General features: G+C 32.2%; 1 non-coding gene across 1 annotated transcript; it reads right to left on the bottom strand.

Annotated features, from left to right (window-relative positions):
* Positions 1-4,417: 4,417 nt before the first annotated feature.
* Smp_tRNA_00127_Pseudo_TTG.1.1 lies at positions 4,418-4,487 on the bottom strand. Its single transcript has one exon. It is a non-coding gene (tRNA).
* Positions 4,488-9,522: the final 5,035 nt, after the last annotated feature.

The raw sequence follows: 9,522 nt of genomic DNA on the forward strand, positions 1-9,522 counted from the left end.
CGTCCTATTATGGGACTCCTCAGCAGTGCGCATCCACGACCTCGCCTCGGGAGATTTGAACCCAGGACCTACCAGTCTCGCGCCAGAGCAATTGACTCACGCTTTCAACTATGAAAATACTAAATCTCCACAAAAAATTCTTTCTAATAATAATAATAATCATATGCTCACTAGTGACTGACTTCGAGAGGTGAATCCAGGAATTCTAGTGAGAAGCAGTAACCAGTGGAGTTCAAACCACGTCTGTTGTGAGATATCAACTCACTGAAGACAATTGGTGAACGGTTGGCGAACTTCGTGGATTGGTTGGAGTTAGACATAAACACCACCGGATGCTGGCTCAGTAGTCTATTGGTTAAGTGCTCTCGCGCGAGACTGGTAGGTCCTGGGTTCGAATCTCGTGAGGCGGGATCGTGGATACGCACTGCTGAGGAGTCCCATAATAGGACGAAACGGCCGTTCAGTGCTTCCAGGTTTTCCCTGATGGTCTAGCTTCAATTGACTCACGCTTTCAACTATGAAAGTACTAAATCTCCACAAAAAACCCCTTCTGATAATATTTTAAAGACAATGATTTTTAAGGTTAATTTGGAAAGTCAACCTGAGACATATGATATCCACGTTGATAATGGTGTATTATGTAATTTCATGATTACAGTTTCAAGAAAGTGATAGGAAATATTTACGATTAAATAATGATTTTTGCTTTTACAGTGTGGTGATGTTGGTGTGATAACTGTTTTTCCAAGATCTTTTAATGTACAGAAACGAAATCACAGGAGATCATTAATTTATTTACCTATGGCATTGCTTTAGGGTAGGAGAAAAACAATCATAAGAGATCATTTATGTCCTAAGATGACCTTTATGAATTATCATAGTAGTAATTACCAAGATTTAAAAAGAATATTTGTTAAAAATGGACACCTTAAGATCCTGTCTAAAATCAAAGAAAATTGTTTTCACCTCATGTTCTACCAGAAGTCCACTACCCTAAATTTCATTTTCCCAATAGCATAAACCAATTCGAACGTAATATCGTAGGAGAATATGATTTATTTCTCATTACTATCAGTTAGTATGCTTTTACATACAACATGAATGCGCCTCACAAAACATTCATTTATATTTACCATCAGAGATGGATCCACTTATGATATATTATCTGTCCTTTCACAGGGTCTACTTATCAAAACATTCCTAGGCAGATTATCTACCAATAAGTTGTTTACTATGGTATCCCAGAATAAATATAACTATTTGTCTTTTATACCACAGATCAAATAGGAAATTTAAATGTTGAAAACAGTACAGCGTGTATACCATTTAACTTCTTACGAAAATCAATAACTCTATTCGAAGAGGTAAATTAATTAGCTTCACCCAATCTAAGATGCTAATATAGAAATACAGAACAAAGAAGGGCATTTATGAAGGAGCTATAGTAAATAAATTCACACGTTGTTCCTAGATGATGGCAGTCTATAAGGGAATCAAGTTTGTAATAGTAGGAAACGAAAAAGAGAATGTGTGAAAGGATGACCGAGCTAAGAGAACAATGAATTATGCTAAAGAATTATGAAACCAATTAATTAGTATATATATATGCGGAATAAGTTATGTTACCTAATGTACACTAAATAGTTAAGAATGATCAGAGTATTGAAGTAATATGACCTGTTTCAAGATTTCATAATCCTTGCTATAGCGATTCGCACCATATGAAGATTATTCGTGCTTATAATAACTGTTCAGTCCAATTGCTTATAAATGTCCTCGTTTTCGTTTGTAACTAACGTTTTCAGTTTACATTCTAGAAACTCAACAGTTCCACTAGATATCTTAGTAAGTGGTTAAACGTTGAAATGCTCAAAAATAATTATCAGGTGAATTGGATTGTTCTCTAAATAGTAACATGAATTAATCGAAACCAAATGAATTTCTTTTAAAAATATCAAACACTGATGTTTTAGTATTTTGTCACACCCTCATTCTTCCCTCCAAATCTTTTATTTTAATTATGAAATTAAAAGAATAAAAAATAACAGTTTTGGAGCCTTACAATTTAAGGTTTTATAACAGATCTCAATGGCAAAAATCTTCATTTGGTAGATTGTAAAGTGCTATGAAATGAATTACGTCGGTTTCCCATCAATTTATGGGACAATTAATTACTTGAATTAAATGGAACAAAACATCAGAGTCGTAAAAAGTATCAATTACTCCAAAGCTTTAACCACAAATCTTGTTCATTCATTGCATAGTAGTAAGTCTTTATCATTTTAGTATACAAAAGCTTAGAAAAAAAGAATAAAACGAATAATGTGTCCAGAAGTTTTGAACTATTTGCTGGTGAACCAAGTATTAATTGTCAAGATCTCAATGAAAACAGAATATGAATTAAGAGTGTTCGTTAACTTAGTCAATAAGATGCAAACACCGAATTGACTGACAATTTTTGTAGGGTCATGCTTCATAGTGATATACTGTTTTTTATGCAGGCCGTTCAATAGTACTGGCGAAAAGTGCTGATGAACGAAATGGATAGTGTCTAGTTGCAAACTCTGGTCAACGCATTCTCTCAGGTTATGTAGTTATAAGTTGGATTTAGTAATTGGAAAAAATAACACAATATAAACAAATACAATTCCAAAATACAGAATAGATATGATTGAAATTGGAATAAATTTGTTGTCGTCCATAAATTCCGCAAAGAGTGAAATGTAACCCATACCTGAATTTGCCAGTGGCGATGTATTCAATTCAGCTCGTAAATAACATTTTGACCTAAAGAGTTTATTCTTCAGTAAATTCTCGTTTGCTTGTATGCTTAACCCAATAGGTTTAATACTCCTTCTCAGTCATTCAGAGTGATAAATCAATAAACATGAGATTAATTCTTATCTATGTTGGAAATCTGTGTCTGAATTATTTGTTTACATAAATGAGCTTTAGATAGATATCGTCTTGAAACAATTTAATTGAAATGTTTTGTCACGTATTCCTTAAATTTTTAGTTCCGTTGTCACATTCCCATCCAAACATTATAGACTGGTTGTTCTTTTAGTCAAAGAGTTTCTTTAAATCACTTTACCTTTTAAATTGAGTTAAAAAAGATCATTTGCATCATTTCAAAACAAGCATATGGAATGAGAGTCATCGAGCAGCATTTCCTTTAAGACAGTGAAATTTATCCTTATGTTGACAAGTTTTTTCACATTTTTAGTTGGTTTCTACCCATATATAGTCATTTTTGACACAAGTTCACATATTAATTAACCTTCGATATACTTCACCTTTTCACTGCTATTTGTGTTTAGTTCAAAGATTTACAACTATTCAGAAGATGAGTCAGCAGAAAACAGTCAAAGTAATTCAACTGACTGTAAGAAAATTTAAATGATGACACATTAACACTATTTTTCATGATTCTTTTCTAAGTGAAGTAGACAATATTATCTTCAACAACCTTCTGAGTAATAACTACAGCTTTATTGACATATTAGTTTAAAGCAATTTGCAGCAGGCCACATTTATTTTTATGAAGCCTGTAATCCTTGAGTGAAAGATATTTATTCAGTTTACCACGGCATTTATACTTGCTGGTGTACACGAGAACGACCTAATCCATAACTTCCTCCTCATCTTAGTCTTCAGCGAAAAAACTGATCAATTAGTCATAAATTTGACCAGTCGTTACCCAAACCTAACTTTGATTATACTGAGCATAAAAGACATGTCATCCAAAATTATTTGTTTTACCAAATTTTCTGTGTAATAAGATGTCGTTATAAAGAGGAAAAAGGCTATTTCGCTATTTCACTCTGTAAGTTTAAATAATGCAGTAATGCATTAGGAATCTAATGAAGTGTTTATTTATTGTGACTTAAAGTGAATCTCAGAAGCTGATGATATCTTATTTGTTGCTTTTAACTGGTTACTAATCATTTTTTCTTTTTTTTAAAATTTACTTCAGTTAAACAAATTAGTCACGTTTTACAAGGATCACAATGTAAGTCAGTTTCCATTACTTATGAGCTCAGACAAATGGCAGCTATAACTTTTTTGTTAATGGGGGAAGATGATGTGAACAGGGAATCAAATATGCCATAACAAACAACGGGATCCATTTTTGGAGACGTTATTTCATATAAGTCATTATATGTGAAAAAATTATATTTGAAATAGTCTTAGCGACTGAAATTTAAATAATTCCAACGTTTCGTCCAGCTAACTTGTCTGGACTTCTTTAAATTAAAGCCTGAAAAATGCTAATATTTAGTTTTGTCTTAAAGTTATTGTATAAACTATAAGCTTTTATAAGCGAAGATGGATACTGGCTAGCAGCGGAATCCAGAACACGCGTCTCGTCCTTTTCGGGACTCGTCAGCTGGATGACCTGCATCTCAGAGTTGATGTTCACTCTGGGACTCGAACCCAGCACCGTTCGCTTCAAATGCCATCGCGTTGTCCACTTAGCTGCTGACTCTTGATAGCCACTTGCCTGTGCAATGGGGTGTCATTAGAATTCGCTCCACAATTCGCAAGTGCAACTGAACATTTTATTTGAAATCATTCACATTGCCTCCTTGGAACCATTGTCAAGAGTACTTAATAAACTGGTGAAAAGATAATCTAGTAGAGTGAGTAGCATTTGAAGTGATAAATTTAACATTCTGTTAATGCATGTAGGAGCAATTAACCATTGACTAATTCACCCTCAAGTTTTAAATATATCAAAGTTAAGCTGTATTAGTGGAGTGACAGTAATACAAAACCGAAACAACAAATTTAAAATGGCTATATTTGATAGAAATTCTTGAAGTAACTTGTATCATTATAAAGTTCATAGTAAACATCTTGATTAAATTTTTGTTTAATCGGTAGCTTAAGCGTTTTGTTTTTGTTATCTACAAAACTGTAAACAATATAATTTCCTTTAGCTTTTATGTTGAGAATCCCATCTAAAAACCACTTTACAATTCCTAAAAATAGTAGATAAGTTAAATCGGTTTTCGTGAGTTTTATGCTGAAAATAATAGAATCTTAATTTCTTAATTTAAAACAAAATACTTGAATTCAGCTAGAATGATATGCTTCAATTAGTGATATAAAAATTAATTGAACTCTATTACCACACGTACTAGTTTCTGAGATAAGGATAATTTATCCCATTGTTTGATAGTGTTACTACCCATAACTGATTGGTTTTCTATTATCAACGAACTGGTGAACATCTCCCCTTGTGAACAGATCTATCAACTTTATATCGGCTTTCATAATGTTATGTATTTATCATCAACGAATGAAATGTTTACTTAGTGATAATCAACACTTATTTATGTCAATTTCAACGACTATTCCCAACACAAAAAACTACAGTTATCGTACTAAACCTGAAAAAGTAGTATATTTATGATGAAAGAAATAATCGAAATAACGTTATTATTTGTTTCTATAAAAAACAACTCAATAAATGATGAATTGATGTCTCATAAAATTCTATTTATACGAAGATCAATCGAAATGTTTTAGACTTAGTTCTCATTAGTAAAAAATAATAACAAGAAAGCACCAAATTCTGACGTATACCTTAATACAATCATGAAGCTGTTACAAAATCAGTACTTTCATCAAGAAACAAAGGTGTAACACAGAGATTTATTAGAGTATTTACAGTGTTTACAACGAATTTATCCAAAATAATAAAAATAACTCATAGTGTCATTGAATAAGAAAAAGAGAATTTAGCGGAGAAAATTTCCTTTTCGACGAAATCATTTACTTAAGTTGTACATTCGTATATAAATAGTTGTGGATATATGGAAAATATATGTCTACAGGAGGATAGGAAAGATTGTATCATAAATTGATTCGAGAATAAATAACAAATGAGGTTACGTACTAATCGAGGTGTAGGGAAGAAAATAATTTATGGGTCAGATAATAGTCCAATTGACAGATATGATGAAAAGCGACAAACACAAAGGTCATAGTAATAAAATGAATAATAATGGATGTGTATCGATAAATTTAATTGCTCATGTGAGGTGCGTTACATAGGTCACACAAAGCGATCACTTTTCAAACGCATCTTGCGACACTATCCGGCTTCGCTATTAAAAGGAGCTCTTCTTTTAAAGTAATCTACAGAGTCAAAGGAACTGGATTGAAAGGGGCTTGAATCAAGATTTTATGCATCGTTGATGCATTGGCAATCCACGAACTCAAGGCTGAACTTTGCGAGCAGAAACGATTTGTCCAACCTCTCACCCTTCCCTGGATGGGTATGTTTCTGTTATTTTTCTGCCTGTTTTTCTGTGCTTTTGTTTGATAATTTTTTAAATTTCTGTTTTGCATTTTAGACTCTAATCAGTAATTAACATTACCTTATACAAATTTTTTTATATATAGTTGAATCTAGTGTTCAATTATTCAGCTTGGTGATCGTATTTTATTTCCTAACCGATAAGATTAGTGGTAAAGAAGGTTTCACACAACTTAAAAAGGATGAAAGTTTAAATTTATTTTCTATTGTTTATTTGAATCTTCCCATTGATGTTTAGGAATGCAATTGATCAGTCTCTTATTAGAATATGTACATACTGTACGGATCGCATCGATATTGCCTTAACTCACAAGTATTATAAGAAAAGATGAATGGTGACTAGCACTGAAATCCATGACGCAAGTTTTGTCCTGTCTGGGACTCGTCAGCTGAGTGTGCATGCACCCCAGATTTGATATTCACTCTGGGACTTGAACCCACTTGAAACGCCATCGCGTTATCCACTTAGCAGATGCATCCAGCAGACGAGTCTCAAATAGGAAGATAGGCGTGTTATGGATTCCACTGCTAGCTACCATCCATCTTTATGTAGTCCTTCATTTATAGTCATAAATTTTATACTCTCATCGTTAACACGAATAAGAATAGCCAGCTTAGAAAAGATAATTTAATAAGAATGTATTTTAATAAATTGGAATCATTATGATAGTCTGTTACATTACTACTCATTTTAGTTACAATATCATTATTGAATATAGTACAATCTTTTAGGAGGCATTGGATTCGGTTCAATAATTCTACCAAATCTTTTGGCTTAACTATCAACAGAGAACTTTTATGTATCGTTTCAAAAGAAATAAATTTCATTTATTCATATTACAAATATGAATTCAGGTATATTTTTGTTTTATTCTCCAGTAAAATTGCTCGATTCGCATCGATTATTTTTATATAAACAAAGAAAATCTTATAAAAGATATTGAATATTTAACAGATTGTTACAAAAAGCATTTTGATTATTACATTAGAATATGAATTTACTCCTGAAAGAAACCTTTAAAAAGTAACCCATATTCCCTAATAGAAGATACTGCACCGTATTCATTTCATTTAAAAGAAAGAAAAAGTACAATGAAAAAACGTGTAAAAGTTTGTTTTATTTAATTCAATTTATTGAAAATTAGGATCATTTCAAAATCCCTACCAATTTATATTCAATGTGGAAAGTTTTGTAAAACAAATTTTGAATTCAAAATGGGAAATATTCAGTTGTATGAAGTTAATTAAGTGATCGTATCGTTTGAACTTGATATTAGGACGATAAGCTTGATAAATTGACTTAATATTTAGTAGGGGTTTTGTGGAGATTTAATATTTTCATATTCGAAAGCATGAGTCAATTGAAGCTAGACAAACAAGGAAAACCTGAAAGCACTGAGCGGCCGTTTCTCCTTGAGTTCTAGTGAGAAGCAGTGACCAGTGGAGTTCAAACCACGTCTGTTGTGAGATAGGAACTCACTGAAGAAAATTGGTGAACGGTTGCTCAACTTCGTGAATTAATATTTGTTTAAATTACATTTTAAAATCACTATTTAGCAAACTAATTGTATTTTATATAGTTGAAACGGCCATCCAATGCTTCCAGGTTTTTCATGGTGGTCTAGCTTCAATTGGCTCATGATTTCAACCATATAAAATTACTAAATTCTGCGCAAAACCCCCTTCTGATAAAACTCGTTGTATGTTAAAAGTAACAAAAGATTCACAACGTTTATTGTAATGAAAAATAAATGCCCAGCTGTAATTCAAATAGTTGAAAAGTAGTGCATTTTATGGTTGACCACTTTACAGACTCAACTATAATAGCATACATAACCCAGTAAGAAAATAATCCTTTTAAATTTATCCACTGTATTACCTAGTTATAAGAATATAGTCTATACTTATTTCTTGAGATCATGAGACGATCAGTGTTAGACCACTATTTAAATCCTGGAAGCAATGGACAGCTATTCCGTCCTAAAATGAGACTCCACAACAGTACGCACCAATGATGCTGCCCGTGGGATTCTAACTCGGGACCTTCGGTCTCGCTCAAGTGCTTAACCTTTGAACCGCTGTGCTAGCATACAACGGTGTTAATGCCTGACATCAACCAATCCACTATTTAATGAAAAAAACAGTCCAGTTAATCACCTCTTTAAATGAGAATTAACAGGATCTTAATGAACAGCCTAGTCGTACGGATTCATTTCATCATCACTCGTTAAAATGTAACACAAAACTAAATGTTTTATTTCAGTTAATGGTACCAATGCATTCTATAAGTAGTCACATGATAAAGGTTTTATTAGCAGAATATCACCTGGTAGACTTCCTGTACTCTTTATGAACAGATGTGTCATCGCAAAAGTACATTTTATTCGCGTAATCAGTAAATACAGTCAGCCGTAGAGTTGTTGTGGTATTTTTCTCCACGTTTATTTGAACTCTTTACTAAACTTTACTTTCTTCTTTAGTGTTCATTTTTAATTGAAAAGCGTTGTTATAAAAAAAATTTTATAAATCAAGGATACTATGAAAGAAAATAATTAATTTACTTCAGTTATCCCTAATAACCAACTATTCACTCTTCATAACTGAATCAGTATCATGTCAAGTCAAACAAGTTAATCTCCATAAGATTGAGTTCTGCGTAGTAGGAAGTGTTGTTGTCGATCAACAAGCCTCTAGACATAAACGTTTTACAGCTCTTTATTCATTTATTGAAGGAACTTAAAGGAGTATCTATTTGTTAGACTGAAAAATATAATGCCTTATTTTATTCACTTCAATAGGATTTCGACATAATTTATACTACACTTTACATAATAACACACATAGTAAGATATTAGCTAGTCATTTTCATCATATCATTTTTAAAAATAACATAGGTATAACGGTCAGCCAACTTGTTGATGGTAATCCAGAATTTCAAACGTATGAAGCCCTCTGTTTATGATGATTAGAAAACCTTTTTCAGTAAGCGCTGATTTACATCAACATTAAATACATTGGTCACTACAAATATTTTGGATCATTTTTAATTTTAATCATACTTTTCAGAAATCAGTTTTGCGGAGATTTTTAGTAATTTTATAGTTGAAATCATGAGTCAATTGAAGTAAGACCAGGTATCCATAGTGGTCTAAATTCAATTGATTCATGATTTCAACTATAAAATTGATTCCACT

The sequence above is a fragment of the Schistosoma mansoni genome, chromosome W (assembly GCF_000237925.1).
Source record: "Schistosoma mansoni strain Puerto Rico chromosome W, complete genome".
Lineage (NCBI taxonomy): Eukaryota > Metazoa > Platyhelminthes > Trematoda > Strigeidida > Schistosomatidae > Schistosoma > Schistosoma mansoni.